General features: G+C 41.0%; 1 protein-coding gene across 3 annotated transcripts in view; it reads left to right on the top strand.

Annotated features, from left to right (window-relative positions):
* Positions 1-4,439: 4,439 nt before the first annotated feature.
* LOC126281604 (uncharacterized) overlaps positions 4,440-25,058 on the top strand; it is a 1,096,782-nt gene continuing 1,076,163 nt past the window's right edge. Inside the window, exon 1 of one of the 3 annotated variants that reach the window (XM_049980710.1) lies at positions 4,440-4,531. The gene's annotated coding sequence lies outside the window, so the exon portion shown is untranslated. The remainder of the gene's footprint in view (positions 4,532-25,058) is intronic. The other 2 variants (XM_049980711.1, XM_049980709.1) reach the window with 2 other exon arrangements.

Here is a 25,058-nt window from a genome sequence, read left to right on the forward strand (position 1 = left end):
ATATTCCCTGATCATTGCATTTTAGTAATGTGCGATCATGGCAGAGGATAACACTGAGGGAATGCAGCTATTCTTTACTGTTATCGTTATCATAACAGAATATGTTCCTCCTTCATGTAGAATGTGAAATTGTCCTCAACGTTGCTGGCGCGATGGCAGTTAATTCAAGCCGAACGGCATCCATAACTTCGTCAACATTCTCGTAATGTGTAACAGCAACCATCTATTTAATTGACCTCCATAACACACTGTCGCAAGATGACAGATCAGAGGTTCTGGGTGGCCACTCGAAAGCTGCAGGCAAATGGACGGAACCACGCCCAGTCCATTTAGATGTGTTCTTGAACGACAACAGTGTTATGGGTTGGTTCTCCGTTCTGCTGGAACCATATTTGACCGAGCAGCCTAGAACTTGCAGATGCGGAATGAACCAATCACGTAGCATGGTGAGATATGCAACGTGCAACAGTCGAGAAAATGTGGACCTACCAAGTGGACACAGCAGGCGTTGCGGCTCAGATCATGCATGATATGTGGTGCATTGTGTTCAACTTCTTCATAAAAATGTGTGTTTTCTTAAGTCTAGAAGTAAATGTCTCTGGCTTTTGCACAGCGATATTTTCCAAATTCGTCTGAGAAAATCATTTTTCCTCTTCAAGGAAGAGTTATAAAAACATCGAACACTCGCCCACAATATTGATGACGTTTCTGCATGTCTTTAGTAGTCATTTAGTTTACAAACGAACGTTTAAATGTGTTTAACTGAAAATCATTCTGCATATGACTTTCTAATGTCTACTAAAGAACTCCCAATTACTGTGTAACCTTTTACGGATGGACGTTTTTGGCTAGCGTTCGCTAGACGCAGCAGCCTCCACAAATGTTTCGAGTCGTCCTGAGTGGGACTATCTTTTATGTAACCAGTTACAGAGAGCCTCTTTTCTCACGATGAAATTATTGGTTTTGATGGGTAACGTTTCTGAAAACTTACAATGAAATCATGCTGAATATCTCCCAATAAGTTTCCTGTATGAGGTTGTTCGTAAGCACACGTGCTCATTGTGATTCGTTCCTCCATTGTTTAAGTGGATACATCAGCCAAGATTTAGGTGTTCAGGGCGGGCGAGAAGTACTCGCACCCCTGTAATTTCTAATTATTATCAAATGCAGGTGGCTAGCTACGTTATTTCCCATCAGTTGTTGGAATCAGTTCTTAAAACTCATGAGCGGTCGTAGTTACGTTTTTTTATTTTTATTTTTTCTATTTTTTTTTTTTGGGGGGGGGGGGGGGCTTAGTGACGACAACACACTTGGCTGCGCATTTACTGCGAAATTCAATACTTTTGGACTGATAAAACCGAGCTTTTGCTTTTGGCAGTGTTAAGACAGGCCGCGAAGCGTGGATGGAAGAAGACACGAGAAAAATGATGTGCTTGAGATTCTTCTTCTATTGAGCAATCTGCTATGAAGGTGACATGTAAACGTGCTTAAGAACGCCGTATACCGAGAAAAATAATGTGAGATCAAATGAATAAAGAACTTAAGGTCAGACCATTTCGACTGACATTCGTTCACGAGATATCGGACACAGATCTGAATGACCATTTTCAGCATTCCTTGCTTTGTTACTTCAATTTCCAAATGCAGTCAACCGTGCCAGGGTTATGTTTCCAGATGAATCTATCATTTATCGCAGCTCAAGTGCTAGAAATATTGCCGTTTGGGCTAAAGAGAATGCTCATTACATAGCCGAATTAGAAAGGAACCTGCCTCATGTAGTGATATAGGTAGCGAAGACATCGCATCATCTGCTTGGACCATACCTTTTGGAGGGACTGTAAATAGCGCCAACTATTTGCGTATGTTGCATTCATTGTTAATACTTCAGCTTGAGAAAAGAAGCCCCACAGAACGAATATAACTACATCAAAACTATGCAGCTACTCTCTACGCTCTTTCAGAGCACGACTTTCTGAATGATCATTTTCCAGTTTGGTGGATAGGTCGTGGTTCATGAGAACACCAACTTCCTTGAAATGGCCACCACGGTATCCTGATCTCACAACAGCTGACAATTCGTTCTGGGGAGTCATTAAGGCGTATATATCTGGACGTCATTGTGATATAAACGAAAACTGTGCAACGTTGTTGAGAATAGAGTCTGTATTATAACTCCGAACATGCTGAAAAATATTTCAAGAACAACATGAGGGAGTACGAAAATGTGTTTACAGCGTGATGGGGTACATACTGATATACTGGTCACTTAACACTTTGCTGACCGGCGCAGGTCAACGGCCTGCGACACCACAGTGATGTCGTGAGCATAGTATCACACAGTGGCCGGCGACAGTACTTAGCATCTTTTACGTTCTATTGGTGTTTTGTTTAGGTAACAATAAGTTACACACGCCAACAAGTGTTTTGTTTTTATAAGTATTTGTGCACTTTCATCATGGTAGACGAAAAAGACGATACGATTATTTACGTTGAATGCGCGGACGTCTTGTCTCACGTTCTGGATGACTTGGCCAATTGGGAAGATGACATTTGTTATCAAAAAAATGAAAGTGAAGCAGAATCGTCGGAAGATAGTGAAATACGGCCAAGAGGAATTCAGCGAACGACCCGGTTGCCATCTAATTCGGATCAATCAGCCGAAGAAGGCAGACTATTATTTACTGAGGACCAATAACAAAATTTGAATGATTTACAGGCCCACACATATTTCTCAAAGATATACAGAGCGTCGTGGATATCGTAGAATTATATTTTGGGGACGATGTATTTGCGTAAATTGGCAACGAAACCAACAAGTATTACAGTCAAAATTGAAATAGAAGGAAAATTTGTGGAGGTTACGGGACCCGATGTTAGAAAATGGTTGGTAGGCACACGGATATTTCGCAAAAGGATGTCCCGCAACCGTTTCAGACAAATATTATCGTTTTTACATTTTCCCGACAACAAAAATAAACCGGATAATGCCGACTGGCTTTTGAAAGTGGAATTCGTAATTGATTAGCTTTCCAAAAAATTTAAAGAGACGTTTAATCTAAGTCAAAACATCTCAACTTATGAAGGAATGGTACCGAGACGTGGACAGTTAAATTTTAAAGGTTACAATCCGGCGAAAATTACCAAATATGGAATATTCAGTCGGATACTGTGTGGTTCCGGTACGGGATAGTTTTCCTGATTCAAGATATATTCCGGGGCTGGACAACCTTTAGCAAAAACATTGATGGAACTATTGACACCTTCTTATGGTAAGTGGCATCCTCTCTACATGGATCATTATTATAAAAGTGTAGAACTTGCAGAGAAATTACTTGAAAAGAAAATTCGCGTTTGTGGAACGATACGGCAAAATAAAGGATTTCCGGAAAAATTAAAGGGCGAAAAAGTAAATCTGTTTGAACCTTATCATCAACGGACAGGTGACAAGCGGCCGGTGACAAGCCAAGTAATCCGAATTATCGCTACCGGAGCCAAGCGAATAAATCTGTACTATACTTGCGGACGGCAAAGTGTTAACATGTAAGTAAGTATTTGTGTTAAAACAAATCAAAATAATTAGCATTCGATACTACAGGGTACAGGAACTTTTTCTCCACACTGTATATTAGAACCTACAACAAACATAAACAATTCATTAACGACTTCGTAATGTATAATAATAATAATAATAATAATAATAATAATAAAACATAGTGGGCAATGGGACTTTGCAGTCATCCTGTAGATACCTAAATGCGAAACTATAGCTAAATTAAATGTCTCCAGCTGTTAATATCCAGGGTGTAAATGCTACCGTTTCTTCACTTTGTATTGGTCGTGGGTGACTAGTTTCCTGTTTTTATATGTCCTTCTCAATAGTAAGCGGAAGCCCACCGAAACTGTAAACCGACAAATGAGGGCAGAGTTTTGGGGCAATGCTCAGGAAAACTGGAGCTGCAATTCAGTGTTAAGTTCACTATCTCCACGCATTTCACGATTTCGTACCAATTCATACACTAAATATTTTCTTTTCGTACGGTATTTTGCTTGCTTCGTTGAAAAGAAGAGGGGGGGGGGGGGCATTTGCCATGCAAAATTATGCCCTGTGAATATCAAATTCTTGTGTCGTGGTTCTAACTACACCGTGTTTTGTCCTGTGTGTGGCGACTGCTAGTGCCATAAAATAATAACGCAGCCCTCAGAGGCTGTGCTCGTTATCTCGGCGTCTCTCACGTTTGCTCTGCCGTAAACGCTTGTTCACAGGTGGAGGAGAATGATACTGAGGACCGACGAGGAATTGTCTGCAAATGCTCGTTCGCTCGTGCTAGCTTCCATTCGCTCCGGTGTAAACCGCGCTTAAGAGATTGAGGTGCTCGCAGCAGACGCAACCACGCATGCGCGAGCGCGCCCATATGAAGCGGGCTGCTCGGCACGGCGCGTCAGTCGCTTCGCGGTCGCCGAAGAGGATCGAGCGTCGTGGGCCGCGCGCCGCTGTCGGCATCCACGCACGACTCGCTCCGCCGAGACCGAGGTAGGAGCTCCGTCCTTACCTCACTCCTGGCTATGCCAGAAAGTGACTGCCCTGCCGAAACATATACGCTGGGAAATCAGTACCCCTTCCCCAACTGATCCTTCTTATTTGTCGCTCCATATCACATTAACAATCACACAATTTTATCCAGAGAGCCGCATATTTTCTCGGTGGCATTTGGATGACTAGGCGTGTATTTCATTAATTCCTCAGTCGTATCTTAATATAGCTAGCTGGACAATGGGTATTGTATCCATAAAACTATCAACTGTATTATTAGCCCATTGTAGCCGCACCCCTGCCAACACCTGCATTTAATAGATTAATAAATAGAAATGAAAACTGCTTTCACTACATTAGTTTAGTTTTACGCCCTTGGAAAAAAATTGTAACACATCATGTGGTGATAATCACCTCTCAGATTTCATCTGAGTGACAGAATGTAACATTACAACGATGAATATCTCAACACACAACTGAAGACCAACCATATCATGAATCTATGAAAATATTGTGTAGTCTGAACAAAAGTAGTAGAAATATTTAGATATAGCGTCCATTTTATGCAAATCACAGTTTTGTTTACGTTTACCGAAGATTGCAGCGCCTCTGATGTGGTAAACTCGGTAGAATTTTGGTGCATCTGCATTTGCACGTGTTTTTCCATTTGCTCTCCACGCCACTTATGTCATACAACAACGTGAAAAATAATATACGGATCTTGCATTTACAGTTCTATCGACCTACAATATAAGCTGCTAGAAATTTTTTTAAATACTTTGAAAAATTGTACCCGTGGTTACTGTAGGATTAAAGAGCGTCAATCATTTAATGTTAACACTATACATCGTTATTGTCCAACGTAGTTTGACTTGAATGGTGAAAATTCTCGTACCTACCAATGTGGAAATGTAAATGTGTTGAAATTACTTGGCACTGCATAAGACGGACCAGAGCTCTGAGGCACTGTACATACTTGTTCAAATAACAGTAAATATGACTACAAGCATAGCTTAAACTATGACAGTCTTACGTGACGTATATTCCATGAATGAATGGTATTACAATTACACGTGTCTTTTTAACTGTTATGGGACACTATTATACAGACACTACCATATTATATAATTTTCAAACAGTTGCATGTTTGATGAAAAGTGTCAGAATTTTATTGCCTTCTTTCTGGCGAATGATTTGGAAATTCGGAGCTGCCCCACATCTTAACTGGAGAAGTTAGTAGCCAATAATTACTATGCCATTACTGTTCTCAGGTTCTCTTGAAGGTAGGGTGACCTATACGCTGAAAATTCTGCTAGTTGCCGATTTGGAACCGGAGATGAGGTGAAACAACGTGGCACTGTACCCGACAAGCTATAAATCAGGAACATGCTACATATTTGTACAAATGATCGACGATTCTTTCCGGAACATGCTGTATAAAACAACGATGGGAAACACATTTAAGGATTTAATACTGCATCATCCTTGCTAGTGGCAACACTGTGCCTACACGTGTAACAAGCTATTACTTTCTGTTAATCGAGGCTCCTTCCTCGATACTAAGTGAACACCCTACTCTTAATATTCTTCTGTTGTATTCTGGACTCTACAAGTTAACGTGGCTCAGGTTATGTTGTCTACTCACATTTCACCTCATTGTATTTGTAACAAATATCGCGTACTCTGCCCGAAACTAAATGACAACTAACCGAAACTGTTGATTACCTCCTTCCATTTTTCTATTTCCTATCTGGTTTTCTGTTTTCCCATGTTTTGTGTCCTTAAACCAGGGTCAACGTTGCACTTTGATATTATTAACATCTGGAGCTCTTTACTTGAGAATGTGAATTAAAGTTTCTATAGAAATATACTTTTATACAAATGCTTTGTCTTCACATCAGTTTCTGTTTATTGCTACTGCTTTCTGCAACATGAAGTTATGATATATTCATGAAATTTTTGTTTATTTGTTTACATATAATTTAGTAGAGCGTCGTTTACGAACATGGTATGATTTTAATCATAGACATGTTTCTTAACTGGATCCTAAAGCGAAAAATTCAGTATAGGCTTTTGTCTGCATTGTTTCTTTTCACGTAACGACATTTTATCACACAAATCAAAGAATCCAGATATGAACTGTTCCGAGAAAGACAATACTCATAATTTCGATTTGAAACTCTCAGCCTGTCCATAGAAAGCAAATGCTCTCTACCTTAATATACTCAGCTACCGATCGCCATAAATAATTTATTACTCAATTTGTTTAACGTTGACGGACTTCACTTTATTATCACATCAATCTTCGAAAATGCGTTATGTGTATGTTTTGTGGCTGAGTTACATGACAGGGATAAATTTACAATGGAGAACTGATGACGTGAGTTGAACATTTTGTTTACACAATGGAATTTTTTTTTTAATTCATAGGTGGTCTTCAGTCTTCATGAATTTCAAAATAAGAATCCACACCAAAGGTACAAGGTACAACGAAAACTTTTCGGACATCAGAAAGCAAACTATATTAGTCTCCCTATTTGCATTATATAGCGTTCATATGAACAGGTTAGCAATTTTCGAAAATAAATATGAATTCGCTCCTTAAAGTTTAAAAGTTGGATTAGCTTCTGTTTGCTGTAAATCCTCTCCTTAGTGCTGCGTGATATAATGAGGTATTCAATAATCCGCGGTGGGGAAAGATGTCTAATTTTGGATTACAGAAAACCCTAAACCTAGTAGACGAAGACCGCCGTACTAGAGCTATACATATATTTAAATGTACAACACCTAATAGATTACTTCAGAATAAGTAAATTAACAAAGAATCACTTAGCTATTTTAATATCACGGCTTAGAAATTATAATCGGCTCATTTGTGCATGACCAAACGCATAGCAAGTGACGTGGAGCAAGTCTTCGTTATTTCGATAATGTGTGGAACATAAAGTAGACATCATTTTAAGTGACGATAAGTAGAAATAGCAGCTATTCATTTTACAATGCTCAACGAAGTTCCATTTACAGTCTTTGGGCCTATTTCTCTTTGTTCAAAACTAGGAGAAAACTACCCTGGGAAATGAATGAATGATTTTAATTTACTCACTCAGACCTCTTTTAATCAGAAGTCAAGAGATATGCTCCAAAGCCGTGTTACTTGTTGGATTTCCGAACCAATAGGAATACCAAGGGATTGAATAGTCCCGCCTCTACGAATTTTAAGAGAAGGTGCGGAGTTATTTTGTGAAGTTTAGAAATCACTACAAATGATGCATTTTAATCCTCATCCGAAAGACGACTAAATCCTTACCGTAGATTTCGTTATGTTCAGGGATATGAAAGCCTTCATTTACGTTGCTAGAAATACATTTTGAACTCTGTTCGACAGGACATTCGTGCCCCCACCGGCAGCACAATGAATGGTTCTGTGAATAATGGTCCATTCATATTCGTGGTTGGTATTACAGTAAAGGAGCGTGACAACGCTCAAACGACCGTCTAATGTATATTTATGTTTCCAGGCAGCTAAAGAAGAAGCTGCTGTGAAATATATGCTTGATAATACATATAAACATTGTTACTGCTTCATCGACTGAATCTTTCTTTTATACGTCAAAAGATTACAGTTTTTGTTACTTCATTGTTTATGATGTTGGTATTAAATTTCCATGTACTATAGATGTAGATGTTGTCGGTCATATGATGTAGAAGCATAAGAAAGTATCGTCATTCTTCCATGATTTCTGATTTCTCTTTTCTAAGGCCACAGTCAGTTTATTACGATAATGCTGTTTATTCTATCACATCACAGCTTTCTCAAGAGATTATTTAGCGTAATATTTACACATCAACGTAATTACGTTACATATTATTACACTTCTTTCAAGCAGAGTAATACAAAACAGAAATTTGCAACAGTAAAAATTTAGAAAAGAAGAGACAAAGAAATGTGGAAGCTCGTTGTAAAAACTCTAAATTTTATGTTATTGTCTTTATATTACCTTATTATATATGGAGTACGGGACTCACTGAGAAATAATAGACACAACTACCAGGCTTTCCAAAGATAAACCGTTACTCCACGTTTTAAGTTTGGTAACAACTGTGAACTTGTAAAATTTGTAATAGTCAGGTTTTTGAGAATTGGTTTCCTCGAAATTTGAAGGAATCGGTCTCACTTTACTTTGATGTGTGCCGTTACTGCTTGCAAAGATACATAGTGTATCAACTAATTGCTTGAAGTAGATTAGATTCTGTCACTGTCAACATAGAATAAAGTGCCTTCCATAGGTTTTTTTGTTGTTTTTTTTTGTTACAAATGATACAGTGTCAGCGACCAAGCTCAGCCATCTTTTCAAATTTGTGTACTGTCCTTTATATCTCTGACCATACTATCATCTACATGTAATTTATAATATTTAGTAGTAATTTCTAATCTTTAGTATTTAATTTCAAATATTTCGTAGAAAGTGGTTTAATGGTTTACATGTGACAGACGCTGCTTCCTTTTCTCAACTACCTCGAGTGTTATAACGAGGCAGAATTAACTACATAGTAAGGTACACACTATATAGCTTCATAATTAACTGAGTTGCAAAAGTGACAGAAGCACTAATCAAACATATATCTCACAGATACTACAGTAGCCAGTTTGGTCATGTTAGATTGTGTAAATTAGAATTAAAGAGCAGAAACGAACTGTTTCATTTATATGTTACTACATTAGTCACATAGCACAGAGAACAGAGTGCAACTCTTTCTGCATTACGTATGTCTCCTGAAAAGCATCTCATAATTCGCTAAATGGTAAACTAATGACAATTACCACAGCGAATGGCACGCGACTTAGACACACAGTTGATTTGTAGTTGTGAAGATGATAATACAGTTGTCACAGTCATGCCATATTCAGTGGCTAGTTTATTATCAGCAGTTACTACTCCCCGTTCCACAAATATGCGACACTAATCACATACAGTAACGTGCAGATGCGTTTTAGAATCGCTGATTGTAAGCTATATGCGAAGTGATGACGAATATAAACGAAATTTATTTTTGAATCGCATCACTACGCATGATCGTAAGTGTACGTATATACACGGATGATTCAAAAACTTATAACCACCATATTAACAACATCTTGGAGCTTCTTTGGAAAGGAATGCAAAATCTATTCAGCATGGTGTGGTTTCGACAAGTTATTAGTAAGTTTCTGGAGGTACGTGGCATCAAAGGTATACGCAAAGGTGATGAGATCAGACACATTTGGTGAACAAGACATCAAAGTGACTTCAGTATGAGGTTCGTGAAACAACTATAGCGCTAATCTTGTCCCGTAAAAGGAAAGCTATCTTGCTGGAAGATGCCGTCTCTGTTGGGGAGACGTGAAATAAAATTTTGATATGGCATTTTTGGCCGGGAGACCATATCTTAGACGGCCGGCCACCTGCTGCAAGTCATTTTGACGCCACGTCGATGATTTTATCGTGGATGATGATGAAATGATGATGAGGGCACCACATAAACATCCAGTCCCGAGCGGAGGAAATCGCCGATCTTGCTGGGGATCGAACTGAGTGCCCAGTGACTGAGAGTCAGCAACGCTAAACAAAAGACCACAAGCTGACTGTGAAGACGTAAGACCACGTAGGTGGTCCGCAATGAGTTTTCCTTGGTACACGCGTTTCATGGTGCCTTGGATTACTGCTACAGGGCCGATGGAAGGGCAGGTGAATGTCCCACGTAGCAGAACAACCACAGCGAGCGAGATGAAGCAGAAGTTAGCACACTGACACCCCATTCGGGAGTACGACGTTTCAAATCTTCATGTGGTCGTCTAGATTTAAGTGTTCCGTGATTTAATAAAGTAATAAATCCGTCAAAGTTGCACAGGAGCGACCGGTTTCGCACATCTGTAGTCCATTATCAAACAATTCATGTTAGTCCTACCATAACACTATAATGTTTGTAGCCAGGCCACATTGCTTGTATGAGTGTCTCAGTGTAAGATATTATTTGTGTGTGAGTGTCCACTACTGCACTCATCAAAACGAGCATGATTTAGCTTAATCGCATAAAGCCCTTCGAAGGGGTACGACTGATTTCCTTCCTTATTATTCTATAATACCAACTGTACTCCATCTGTAATGACCTCGATGTCGACGCGACATTAAACTCTAACCTTCTTTCCTTTTCCATTATACTGCCCCCTCCCTCCCCACCCCCGCGGCCTCCCTCTCCCCTCCGCCACGGTCCCTCCAACCTGAAGATGCGTCCGTTGTGCGGTGCGTGTTTCAGGCAGCCGTTTGCCCGGCTGACAGCGCCTGCTGACACGGTCATCGACCTGGTGCAACAAGAAACGCGACTCGTCCGACCTGACCACTCTTTTCATTGATCTAGGTCCAATCTCAGTGCTCGCGTGCTCGACGCAATCGTAACTGCCGATGTCATTGCGTCAACGTAGGAACACGTAAGTGGTAGGCTGCAGCGGATACCTATTTTCAACAATATGCGTAGAACAGTGTGCGCAGAAGCACTTGAGCCTGCACCTGCCCAGAGCTGTCACAGCAGGCCGGCTCTCCTTCTTTACGGATCGGGCAAACTTCCCACCTCCATGTTCTGTGGTGCCGAGTGGACACCTAAAAAGCTTATCGTCCACCCGTAGCTAAGGCGTCCTTTAATAACTTACCACAGATGCTCACGACAGTAGCACGCAAAGAGACGGCCAGCTTCGCACCATGCGAGATTCGTGTCCCTACGCTAATTGTCATAACGATTTGCCTTTGTCACAGACGGTTAAGTTAGTGGATTTCTCCAATTATGGCCCGTGTTATCACTTAACGATTCCTCATTCGTCTCTTCCCGCAGTATACTTCCATTACGGCGCACAGTGGGAGGACTCGCTTCAAGCTTAGTTCATAAAAGAAAAATTTATTCAAAATCCTACAAAAGTGTACTTTCTTAGATTTTTGGGGTCTCCTATTATGAATCCGATATCGAAATTGCAAAATTTTGATTGAAGGATTCAATACGGTGGATGAAACATTATGAATTTAGCGAATTCGAGTAAAACTTCGGGTATAAGGTATTCTGAGATCGCTGATAACGATTTAGAAGTCAGAATTACCGAATTGGATTGTTCAGTCGCTTTTTTTAAATTATTCAGTAGAAATCGTTATCACATTCGTCTCTTGCCCCATTATTGCTATTCTATAATGCAAATTATTGCTATTACGTTAGTACAGGGTTATTTTAAATATTCAAGGCACTTTCAATAGATGACAAATATGTTTTTATTGAGGTAAAGTATTGATTCATTATGTGTACAGAAGCAGGAACTTAGAGATTTTTTTTGTGTCACGTTTACAAACATGAATGCGTGAACCCTTTGCCACAAGGCACATATGTCGCTATAGTCCACGTCCGCCCTCACTCGCCCCAAAGTGTCTGCTCCGATGAGAGTCACAGCTGCCTGACACGTCCACCTGCACAAAGGCACATGCTTAAACGTCTGTACCCAAGCGTAAGTGAAGTGTGGGGTAGGTGGGGCCTTGTTAAGCATGGTCCGAAATTTCCTAATCGCTACAGTTATGGACTCGCTTTTGCTAGTACTCGGTTATGCTCTAACAGCCATGATGCTGGACATTAGAAAAAAAGACACCTTCTAGAGTGTCTGTATTCATACATATGATACCTCAACGTTTTCTACAGTCACTTGAAAGTGTCTAGAGAATACTGAATAACCCTGTATCAGGCACAAGGTGCTGAAAATAATTATAACAAACAGCGCGGATGGAATTCACCAAAAATGTAATTGATCCGTCCAACCACTGTTTACTGGCGACGTGAGATCGGTTGCGTTTTCCTTGAGCCTGCTTTCACCTCATCCAGAATTTCGATAAAATTAATTTGAACTGCTTTTCATTAGCACAGTCAACTGACACCGGTAGCATATGTTCTCAGACAATTTTGACTGCGGAGCCTCGACTTAACTGTTAGCAACTGCTGCGCATACATCAAGCAAAAGCCAAAAAATTAATATTACGTGTGTAATTTTTTGAATGGGAAGTAGATGCTGAAACAGAAATCATTCAAAGTGTTCATCACACAGTTATTCACAATACATTCTTCATTTGCTAATTTTCAATTCAGTAACTAACCAGACGTTTAACAAATTGTAAATTTATTACTTACATTATTTTTCTGCCGAAAAACGGTCTACCATGTGACACTGCCGCATGGCAGAGAAATAACTGGCTACTATGAATGCGCAGCTATGCACACACAAGTACCTTTGAACTTCTTAACTATGTATATACTAATAAGGCAGAAGGAGAGCCAATTACAGAAGTGAAGACATGCAGGGAAATTTTGTAGCCCACTATTTCGGATAATGTTGGTAGTAGTTTAGTTTGAAGTCGATATACACTGACGTTACAAAGCTCTTGGGCTACTTCGTACTATCTCTCCTTTTGCCCAGTGTTGCGTAGTAAGTCGGCGCGTCATGGATTCAAGAAGTCGTTGGTAGTCCCCTGCAGAAGTACTGAGCCTTCCTGCCTCTACAGCCGTCCATAACTGCTAAAGTGATGCCGGTGGGGGATTCTGTGTACTGACTTCCCTCTAGATTATGTCCCATGTCGGGTGATATGGATGACCAATTCATACGCTACAATTGTGCAGAATTTCTTCAAACCAGTAGTGAACAATTGTAGACTGATGACATGACTCATTGTTACCGATTAAAATTGCATCGTTCTTTTGGAACTTGAAGTCGATGACTGGCTGCAAATCGTCTCCAAGTAGCCGAACATAACCATTTCCAGCCAATGATTGGTTCAGTAGGACCAGAGGACACAGTCCATTTCATGTAAACAAGGTGCACACGGTTATGGACCCACTACCAGCTTGCACAGTGGCTTGTTGACAACTTGAGTCCATGGCGTCGATAGGCCTGTACCACACTTGAACCCTACCATCAGCACTGAACTCGGAACTCACCTAACTTGGTCACGGTTTTTGAGTAGTGTAGGGTCCAAAGTATATGGTCACGAGTCCAGGAGAGGCGCTGAAGGTGCTGCCATGCTGTTAGCATAGGGCACTCGGTCGTCTGCACCCATAGCCCGTTAACGGAAATTTCGCCACAAGTCCCACATTGATTTCTGCTGTCATTTCACGGAGCGTTGTTTGTCTGTTAACTCTGAAAACCCTACGCAAATGCCGCTGCTCTCGGTCGTTAAGTGAAGGACATCAGCGACTGCGTTGTCCGCGGTGAGAGGCAATGCCTGAAATTTGGTATTCTCGGTACACTATTGATACTGGGTGTCTCGTACGTCCAGCTCCAACTTCCATTCCAAGTTCAAAGCATGTTAATTGTGGTAGAGCGGCCATTATCACGTCGGAAATCTACCCACATGAATCAGGCCAGTAACAGCTACGCCAATGGACTGCCGTTTATACCTTGCGTATGGGATATTACCTCCGTCTGTATATGTGCCTATAGCTGCCCTATGACATTGTCACCTCAGCCATGACATTACAACGGTTAAATATTGAATAAATGTACATTATGGAGTGCTATCCATGTTATTTCGTCATTAGAACTGGGAAGGATCGCTGGCATATATTATACAGACCACGCAAACGATATCTGCAAAATATATTGTTGTCCGATTGACTGTTTACTGGCAACTGTCACTGTACCGACTTGTGACTGGAGCGCTATCGTAGCATTCGACAAATATGCATCAGTTCAAAATGGCTCTAAGCACTATGGGACTTAAAATCTGAGTTCATCAGTCTCCGCCGGCCGGAGTGGTCGAGTGGTTCTAGGCGCTACAGTCTGGAACTGCGCGACCACTACGATCGCAGGTTCGAATCCTGCCTCGAGCATGGACGTGTATGGTGTCCTTAGGTTACTTAAGTTTAAGTAGTTCTAAGTTCTAGGTGACTGATGACCTCAGACGTTAAGTCCCATAGTGCTCAGAGACAGTATAACCAGTTCATTAGTCTCCTATACTTAGAACTAGTTAAACCTAACTAACATTAGGACGTCACACATATCCATGCCCCAGGCAGCATTCGAACCTGCGACCGTAGCAGCAACACGGTTCCGGACTGAAGCGCCTAGAACCACTTGGCCACAGAGGCAGGCTTATGTATCAGTGATATTACGACAAGATGCTGCGGGAGAAAAGTGGGAATGCGCATCTTTTTTCTGTTTCGTGCAGGTTTTGAAGCGAACGGGCCCACCTTGTCACGCGACGTTACCATTACACCACTAGGCGGCAGGCACTGAATCTTCTTGTTGCCACTGATAACAGTGGTTCGGCTCGGAGTCCTCTACATGATCAACATGCGTGATTCCGCTGAGTGTCAGATCGCTCCCTGAAACTCGAATAGTTGATAAAAGTTACGCAAAGGATTCAAAAAATGCAGTTAATGAGAAAAACATGGCCCTAACTTTGAATTCTAGGTACCGGAACTCACACAATTTAAAGTTAACTAACTTCCTTTATTATTTGTATTGAGTTCAGTATGTGCCCATACAGTCGTGTTACCATTCGTAGACAAACAAGACGATACAAGGGTGAGGACCACACAACTAGCTACGAGAATCTCCAACTTGGCCGGGAATCTAAAGCGGGCGTCGTTGTTAGAAATCCACCGCACAGACAACGCAGCTACCGCGACTGACAACTGTGAATTTACTATGAAAATCTTCGTCCAAGTAAATTCCAATATTTATTGTTGTTGTGGTCTTCAGTCCTGAGACTGGTTTGATGCAGCTCTCAATGCTATTCTATCCTGTGCAAGCTTCTTCATCTCCAAGTACCTACTGCAACCTACATCCTTATGAATCTGCTTGGTGTATTCATATCTTGGTCTCCCTCTACGATTTGTACTCTCCACGCTGCCCTCCAATACTAAATTGGTGATCCCTTGACGCCTCAGAACATGTCGTGCCAACCTATCCCTTCTTCTACTCAAGTTGTGCCACAAGCTCCTCATCTCCCCAATTCTATTCAATACCTCCTCATTAGTTACGTGATCTACCCATCTAATCTTAAGCATTCTTCTGTAGCACCACGTTTCGAAAGCTTCTATTCTCTTCTTGTCTAAACTATTTATCATCCATGTTTCACTTCCATACATGGCTAGACTCTATACAAATACTTTCAGAAACGACTTCCTTACACTTAAATCTATACTCGATGTTAACAAATTTCTCTTCTTCAGAAACGCTTTCCTTGCCATTGCCAGTCTACATTTTATATCCTCTCTACTTCGACCTCGGTTCTAGGCGCGCAGTCCGGGACCGTGCGACTGCTACGGTCGCAGGTTCGAATCCTGCCTCGGGCATGGATGTGTGTGATGTCCTTAGGTTAGTTAGGTTTAAGTAGTTCTAAGTTCTAGGGGACTAATAACCACAGCAGTTGAGTCCCATAGTGCTCAGAGCCATTTGAACCATCTACTTCGACCATCATCACTTATTTTACTCCCCAAATAGCAAAACTCCTTTACTACTTTAAGTGTCTCATTTCCTGATTAATTCCCTCAGCATTACCCGACATAATTCGACTACATTCCAAAATCTTCGTTTTGCTTTTGTTGATGTTCATCTTATATCCTTCCTTCAAGACACTATCCATTCGGTTCAACTGCACTTCCAAGTCCTGTGCTGTCTCTGGCAGAATTACAATGTCATCGGCGAACCTCAAAGTTTTTATTTCATCTCCGTGGATTTTAATACCTACTCCGAACTTTTCTTTTGTTTCCTTCACTGCTTGCTCAATATACAGATTGAATAACATCGTGGAGAGGCTACAACCCTGTCTCACTCACTTCCGAACCACTGCTTCCCTTTCATGCCCCTCAACTCTTATAACTGCAGTTTGGTTTCTATACAAATTGTAAATAGTCTTTCGCTCCCTATATTTTACCATTGCCACCTTCAGAATTTGAAAGACAGTATTCCAGTCAACATTGTCAAAAGCTTTCACTGAGTCTATAAGTGCTAGAAATGTATGTTTGCCTTTCCTTAATCTACCTTCTAAGATAAACCCTATGGTCAGTATTGCCTCACGTGTTCCAATATTTTTACGGAATCCAAACTGATCTTCCCCAAGGTCGGCTTCTACTAGTTTTTCCGTTCGTCTGTAAAGAATTCGCGTTAGTATTTTCCAGCCATGACTTATTAAACTGAGAGTTCGGTAATTTTCACATCTGTCAACCTCTGCTTTCTTTGGTATTGGAATCATTATATTCTTCTTTAAGTCTGAGAGTATTTCGCCTGTCTCATACATCTTGCTCACCAGATGGTAGAGTTTTGTCAGGACTGGCTCTCCCAAGGCCGTCAGTAGTTCTAATGGAATGTAGTATACTTCCGGGGCCTTGTTTCGACTCAGGTCTTTCAGTGCTCTGTCAAACTCTTCACGCAGTATCGTATCTCCCATTTCATCTTCATCTACATCCTCTTTCTTTTCCATAATATTGTCTTCAAGTACATCGCCCTTGTATAGACCCTCTATACACTCCTTCCACCTTTCTGCTTTCCCTTCTGAGCTCTTGATATTCGTACATGTGGTTGTCTTTTCTCCAAAGGTTTCTTTAGTGTTCCTGTAGGCAGTATCTATCTTACCCCTAGTGAGATAAGCCGCTACATCCTTACATTTATTCTCTAGCCATCCCTGCTTAGCCATTTTGCACTTCCTGTCGATCTCATTTTTGAGACGTTTGTATTCCTTTTTGCCTGCTTCATGTACTGTATTTTTATATTTTCTCCTTTCATCAATTAAATTCAGTATTTCTTCTGTTACCCAATGATTTTGACTAGTCCTCGTCTTTTTACCTACTTGATCCTCTGCTGCCTTCATTACTTCATCCCTCAAAGCTACCCATTCTTCTTCTACTGTATTTCTCTCCCCCATTCCTGTCAATTGTTCGCTTACGCTCTTCCTGAAACTCTGTACAACCGCTGGTTTAGTCAGTTTATCCATGTCCCATCTCCTTAAATTCCCACCTTTTTGCAGTTTCTTCAGTTTTAATCTACAGGTCATAACCAATAGATTGTGGTCAGAGTCCACATGTGCCCCAGGAAATGTCTTACAATTTAAAACCTGGTTCCTAAATTTCTTTCATACCATATGTCAGAATCTCCAGGCTTCTTCCACGTATTGAACCAAGTGTTAGGTATGATGAAGTTGTGCTCTGTGCAAAATTCTAATAGGCGGCTTCCTCTTTCATTTCTTACCCCCAAATCCATATTCTACCACTACGTTTCCTTCTCTCCCTTTTCCTGCTACCGAATTCCAGTCACCCATGACTATTAAATTTTCGTCTCACTTCCCTATGTGATTAACTTCTTTTATTTCATCACAGATTTCTTCAATTTCTTCGTCATCTGCAGAGCTAGTTGGCATATAAACTTGTACTTCTGTAGTAGGTGTGGGCTTCGTGTCTATCTTGGCCACAATAATGCGTTCACTATTCCGTTTGTAGTAGCTTACCCGCATTCCTATTTTTTATTAATTGTTTAACCTGCTCCTGCAGTACCCCTATTTGACTTTGTAGTTATAAACTTGTATTCGACTGACTAAAAGTTTTTTTCCTTCCGCCACCGAACTTCACTAATTCCCACTATATCTAACTTTAACCTATCCCTTTCCCTTTTTAAATTTTCTATCCTACCTGCCCGATTAAGGCATCTGTCATCCCACACTCCGATCCGTAGAAGGCCAGTTTTCTTTCTCCTGATAACGACGTCCTCTTGAGTAGTCCCCGCCTGGAGATTCGAATGGGGGACTATTTGACCTCCGGAATATTTTACCCAAGAGGACGTCATCATCATTAACCATACAGTAAACCAGCACGACCTCGGGAAAAATTACGGCCGTAGTTTCCCCTTGCTTTCAGCTGTTCGCAGTACCAGCACAGCAAGGCCGTTTTGGTTAGTGTTACAAGGCCAGATCAGTGAATCATCCAGACTGTTGCCCCTGCAACCACTGAAAAGGCTGCTGCCCCTCTTGAGGAAACACACGTTTGTCTGGGCTCTCAACAGATACCCAGCCGTTGTGGTTGCACCTACGTTACGGCTATCTGTATCGCTGAGGCACGCAAGCCTCCCTACGAACGGCAAGGTCCATGGTTCATGGGGAGGGGGGCAATATTTATTACATGTTTTAAATGTACAACAGATAAAGGAAATAAGATTTCTAAAGTGTTACACAACTAAACATCAGAGTGAGACATTAAATTAGGTTACAGTAGGCAATATGCAGTTGGTGGAGATAATTTAACAGTGAACGGATCTGAACCAAATAAGTTTCCTGGCATATTAATACTGCACTACACAGCCGTGAAATTAAACTAATGAGTCACGATTGTGACTGTAAGAGGAAATAAGATTAAATGCAACTACGGCTGTCCGTATAGTCATGAAGTGCAGCGTGACTTTACGGAAACGGTAGAAAACATTTAATTCTGTTCCTGCTTAGTTAGCCAAAGCAGCTAGGTAATGTCACCACTAATTGCGTGTGGACGCGTAGATTGAGTGTTGCACATGGATGCCTCGCTTCAGTCAGCTCCGCGAGGAACTCCGTCTCTCCACATCTGATTCTGCCATTACAGAAGTTTGCAGAAGGCATTCTGCAGTCAGAGTGCCGTCGCTGTGAAGTGTCCTACTGCAGCGCAGCACATTACCAGAATGCTGATACCGAAATGTACAAGGGCATGCGTCTCCTTTGCTTCCTTTGTTTCGACTCTCCTTCGAAATAACATCGCCAACCAGTGATCACAAAATTCGCCTGGGGTTAGCCAATAAGGTCATATACCTATGTTGCCAAATTTTGCCACTGTGGACTGTGTGATAATTTGCCTCCAGTCGTACATTCTCCCGCTCGTAGCATTCCGGCAATTACGAGGAAGCGGGCTTACTCAGAGCTACGTTTCCTGAACTACAAGTCCGTGGTCTGTTCCGGAAAAAAAATTCGGAGTGTGGTTATTGACTTTCATTCATTAAGGGAAAAGCCCACTCTGAACCCATGAAAAATAGGCGACGTTCGTGATATTTTTCAAGTAAAACTAGAGGTAACAAACATCTGATAATATAGTTTTATTCCTTGCACTATTGGCTCTCCTTGTAACCGCTGCACTAGATGGAAGGACTGCTTGGAGCTGGAACATTTGTTATTCGCGGGAATTCCCGAAGACCTCATATTGGTCCAGCATCAAAATAATCTTGTATAAGTTATCCTCAATATATATTCTATTAGCATACGCAAATGTCACTTTCTTCGCTAGCAAAATCGAGACAAAATGTGCACTAAAAATAGGCTTTTCAATATATCAAAAAACTACTGCTTACAATGATAGGGAGTTTTGTTCACAAGAATAAGAAAATGGAAATGCGGGTAAGCTGCTATGAACCGCACAGTGAAAGTCACCGCTGTAGCCCAAGATTATAAGACAACAAGCTCCGTAGATGATGAAGACACTCAAGAAATGTGTGATGAAGTAAAAGAAATTACTCAGAAAGTTAAAGGAGAATTAAATTTAATTGAAATGAGGAACTGGATTTCAAAATATTCAAATGTGTGCGAGTTGTTAAGGGACCACACTGCAGAGGTCATCGGTCCCTAGACTTACACACTACTTAAACTAGCTTAGACTAACCTATGCTAAGAACAACACACACACCCAAGACCGAGGAGGACTCGAACCTCAGGCGGGAGGGAACTGGAATTCGATAGTAAGAAAAGGAAAAGAATGAAAAATCGTAGGTGAGTATGGAGTGTGGGAAAGGAATGAAAGAGGAAGCGGCCTGATAGCATATTGCACAAAGGATAATTTAATCATCGCTAACACTTGGTACAAGAATTATTATAGAAATTTCTTTAAGTGAAAGAGACCAGGAGACACCGGAAGGTTTCAGATTGATTATATAATGGTAAGACAGAGATTACGAAACGAGATTTTAAATTGTAAGACGTTTCCAGGGGAGGGTGTGGAGTCTGAACACAATTTATTGGTTTCGAACTGTAAATTAAAACTAAACAAATAGCAGAAAGGTAGGAAATTAAGAAGGTGGGACATGGATAAATTGGAAGAACCAGAGGTTGTGTGAGTATTGGCTGACTAGAACAGGGCAAAGCAATACAGAAAAAGAGGAATCGGTAGCTTTGAGGGATGAAATGCTGAAGGCAGCGGAGGCTCAAATAGGTAAAAAGACATTGGCTAGTAGAAATCATTGGATAACACAGGCCGTAAGGAATTTAACTGATAAAAGGAGAGAATATACAAATGCAACAAATGAGGCGGGTGAAAGGGAATACAAACGTGTAAAAAATGGGACCGACAGGAAGTGTAGAATCGCTATGCAGGAATTGATAGAGGACAAATGTAACGATTCAGAAACATGTTTCTCTGGGGGAGAAATTACAGAGGGCTTTGCAGAAAAGAGAAGCAACTGTATGAATATTAGTAGCTCCGGTTGCAAAACCAGTCCTCACCGAACCTGAGAAAGGTGAAAGATGGAATGAGTATCTAGAGAGTCTGTACAAAGGATTTAAACTTGAAAGAAATATTATAGAAAGGGGACGTAGACGAGGATGAGATAGATGTGATACAGCGAAAGGAATTTGAGGGAGCACTGAAAGACCTAAGTGAGTACAAAGCCACGGGAGTAGACGACATTCCGTCAGAACTACTGACAACCTTGGGAAAGCCACCCATGACAAAACTCTTCCGTCTGATCTGCCAGATGTTATGGGTCAGCCGAAATACCGTCAGACTTCAAGAAAAATTTAATAATTCCACTTCCAAAGTAAGCAGATGCTGACAGGTTTGAAAGTTATCGTTCTATCAGTTTAATAAGTCACAGCTGCAATATATTAACAGGAATTCTTCTGGTAGAAGCTATCCTTCAGGAAGATTAGTTTGGGTGCCGGAGAAATGTAGGAACACGTGAGGGAATACTGACACTACGACTTGTCTTATAAGATAGGTTAAGGAAAAGGAAACCTACGTTTATTGCATTTGTAGACTTAGAGAAAGCTTTGGACAATATTAACTGGAATATTCTATTTGAAATTCTGAAGATAGCAGGGGTAAAATGCAGAAAGCGTTACGCTATTTACTACTTGTACAGTAACCAGATGGCAGTTATAAGAATCGAGGGGCATTAAAGGGAATCAGTGGTTGAGAAGGTAGTGAGACAGGGTTGCAGGCCTTCGCCAAAATTATTGAGTCTGTACACTGAGCAACTAGTAAAGGAAACAAAAGTAAAATTTTGGGTAGGAAATAAAGTTGAGGGAGAAGAGATACTAACTTTGTGGTTTGACACTGACATTGTAATTCTATCAGACACATCAAAGGATTTCCAAGAGCAGGTGAACCGAATGGACAGTATCTTCAAACGAAAGTATCAGACGAACATCAACAAACGCAAATGAAGGGTAATTGAATGTAACTAAATTAAATCAGAGATGCCTAGAGAATCAGAATAGAAAACGGGACACTAAAGTAGTAAATGAGTTTTGTTATTTGGGCAACAGAATAACTGATGATGGCCTAAGGAGAAAGGATATAAAACGTATACTGCCAATGGCCAGAAAATTTTTTCTAATGGAAAGAAATTTGTTGTCATAGAATATTGACTTAAATGTAAGGAAGTCTTTTCTGAAAGTATTTGCATGGAATGTAGCCGTGTATGGAAGTGAAACATGGATGGTAAACAGTTTAGACGGGAAGAGAACAGAAGCTATTGAAATGTGGTGCTGCAGAAGAATGCTAAAGATTAGGTGGGTACATCGTGTAATGAATGAGGAGGTACAGAACAGAAGTGGGGGGAAACATAGTATAATAGGAGGGAAATTTTGGGGAAAAATTGTAGAGAGAAACGAAGAATATAAGTTGCAGTACTTATTCGGAGATAAAGAGGCTTGCACAGAATAGAGCAGCATGGAAGCAATAAGAACATATCTCCCACAAATTTGAAACATTCCGTTTCGAGAAAAAAATATTAAATTTTTTTGCGTCTTCTGTAGTTGAGGTAAATGTACGTCTAGAAAGTGATTCCTGGACCATACAGCAATGCTTGCAGTTCCTCTACTATTTTCTCCGTGGCGATCGCGGCCCTGAGGGCGTCTTTGGCACCTTCTGCCATCCGTTGCCCTGCTCGCTCTAATCGCTTTTCGTCTGCTTTTGCTTTCGGATACATATTTTCACAAATCGCCTCGTATTTCGATTAGGAACTTTTTGGCTAAGCTGAGATTAACACTACAATGTGGTGACATCCCAGAGAATATTTTATGCAATAAGACCCAAGTTGTAGGCTTCAAGACGGCGGTAATGAAAAGTTTTTACTCATACCACCTACCATCTGCAAACCCGTCGGTCATCACACAGTGCCTTCTGATGACAACACGTAGCCGGAAGGGACACATTATGAAACACCCATTATTGCGGGAGGCGAGACGCCGCGGCTATCCTTTTAGAGTATGAACTGGGTTCACATGTCGTTTTTCGCTTTCTAAATCTCTCAGAAGACTGTTGCGATCGTCAACAGGACTGAGAGACAATGTACTTCCGAACATCTGCCGGGGGCCTTGAGCGTGACCACCTTCGGTTGACGTCCTGCCTTTTAAGGGTCCCACGCATGAGCGATGGATCACAGCGATCTCTCGCATTCGATGTCGTCTGAAATCGGTCGCTCACCTCTACAACCCACACACTACTTATTTGCGAAGAGGTCTGAATCTGTATTGCGAATGCTACTTTGTCGAGAATTTCTGCTATGGAAAATAAAATGTTATGTTTAGTAGCAGCGGCAATAGATATCTGTATCCCCACAAGTGCTTGCATAAAATCGATTTCAAATAAATGAGAGTTATAATATATTGAACTTATTTTGAAACACTTTTCCTGGGAATTAAATGTTACTTTACAGATTATATAAAATTTTTCAATAAAACCAAGTGAGTAGTGTACATGTTTCTAGTGTGTTAATACAATTCGTTTTCCGTAGAGCTGCCCTCAGTTCCGTTTTATTCATTGCTCTTATGGTTGAACGACAAGTATTTATGCAATTAGTGTACAATCTCGGTCTGTGTGTAGAGATGTTGGCAGCAGAAGCACCGCTGATTGCTATAACTCTTCAGGTATGGAAAATAAAGGCTCACGTTATCGAACTGCTATGGAAGAACGACGCTGGTACCCGACAGAACAGCCGACACCACAAGATGTCAACAGATCGTCGGGAATGCCTGTAAAAATTACATCATACCTTGTTACAAATTGTATGAGGGAGAGGTAGACTATGTGCAATGATTATATGAAATTATAAGCAACTTAAGTACAGGTGTATATTAGATTTGCCACGAAAATTTAAATTAAAATGTCCTAATAGCATTACAATACGTATGTCATTCTGTTTACAGGTTAAAACTTTAATGATGTCCTAATTTGAGATGGAGCCTATTGTACCTTGACTATTACTGTGAACTCCCTCTCAGTTCGTCTTCTATAGCACTAGCTTAAAAGTGTTAATCACTGCAAAATTGGAAACCTTTCTTTGTATTAATTCCTAATATAAATGGCAACTCCAGCCCCCACTTTAGTTCTCAGGTTAGTTCGTGGTCCCTGAATAACTACAAATTCTAATCTAACGTTCTTACCCAATGTGGGCAGTTGCGAATGAAACAATATTACACGATCACGCTTAATAGCTAGAGAAACGATTCGCTGCCGTATTGTCACACGTCGTTGTTGTCCACTGAGGCAGCTACAATCCAAGCACGAATTGCATGCGATAGATCACACTGCTTGGGATTTCCATACGATCAGCGATCAGTCACCAGTCGCTGCGATTCACTCACACACGTGCGATCTATGAAGCGATCGGTCGCCCACGTGACGGGTCGTTGCGATCCATCGTTCGTCTTTAGGGCCCTTTCAAGTAGCCTCTAGGGTTCCTTTCGGAGCAGCATCGCATGGAGTGATGTTCACTGCCCTTCACGTCCTATTAACGAAGTCTGCTCACGTCGTTAACTTACAAGCGAGGTAACGACATTCATGCATCGAGTCCCAATCACCTAAACAGTCACTGTTCTCTGTATAAACAATAAAGAGTTGATCGGCCTGCACGTGACTTGAATCTGTGGCACATGCCATTTCCATATTAAAAAATGAAAAGGGTCTGGCTGGGAAAGGCTTCGCTTTTCAGTATTCATTCAATGAATTAATCGCCACATTGTTCTCAGAATGAGATTGTCACTCCGCAGCCTAGTGTGCGCTGATATGAAACTTCCTGGCAGTTGTAAATTGTGTGTGCCGGACCGAGACTCGAACTCGGGACTTTTGTCTTTCTCTTGCCAGTGCTCTTCCAACTGAATTGAAGCTGTGGGAGTGGGTCGTGGTCGTGCTTGGGTAGCTCTGTTAGTAGGCACTTGCCTGCAAGTTCAGTCCTTTTATATCTTTCGGTGTTACCGCTGGTTTTATGCAACCCACCACGATTTTCCCTCTTATAACAAGATCT

This window comes from Schistocerca gregaria, chromosome 7 (assembly GCF_023897955.1).
Source record: "Schistocerca gregaria isolate iqSchGreg1 chromosome 7, iqSchGreg1.2, whole genome shotgun sequence".
Lineage (NCBI taxonomy): Eukaryota > Metazoa > Arthropoda > Insecta > Orthoptera > Acrididae > Schistocerca > Schistocerca gregaria.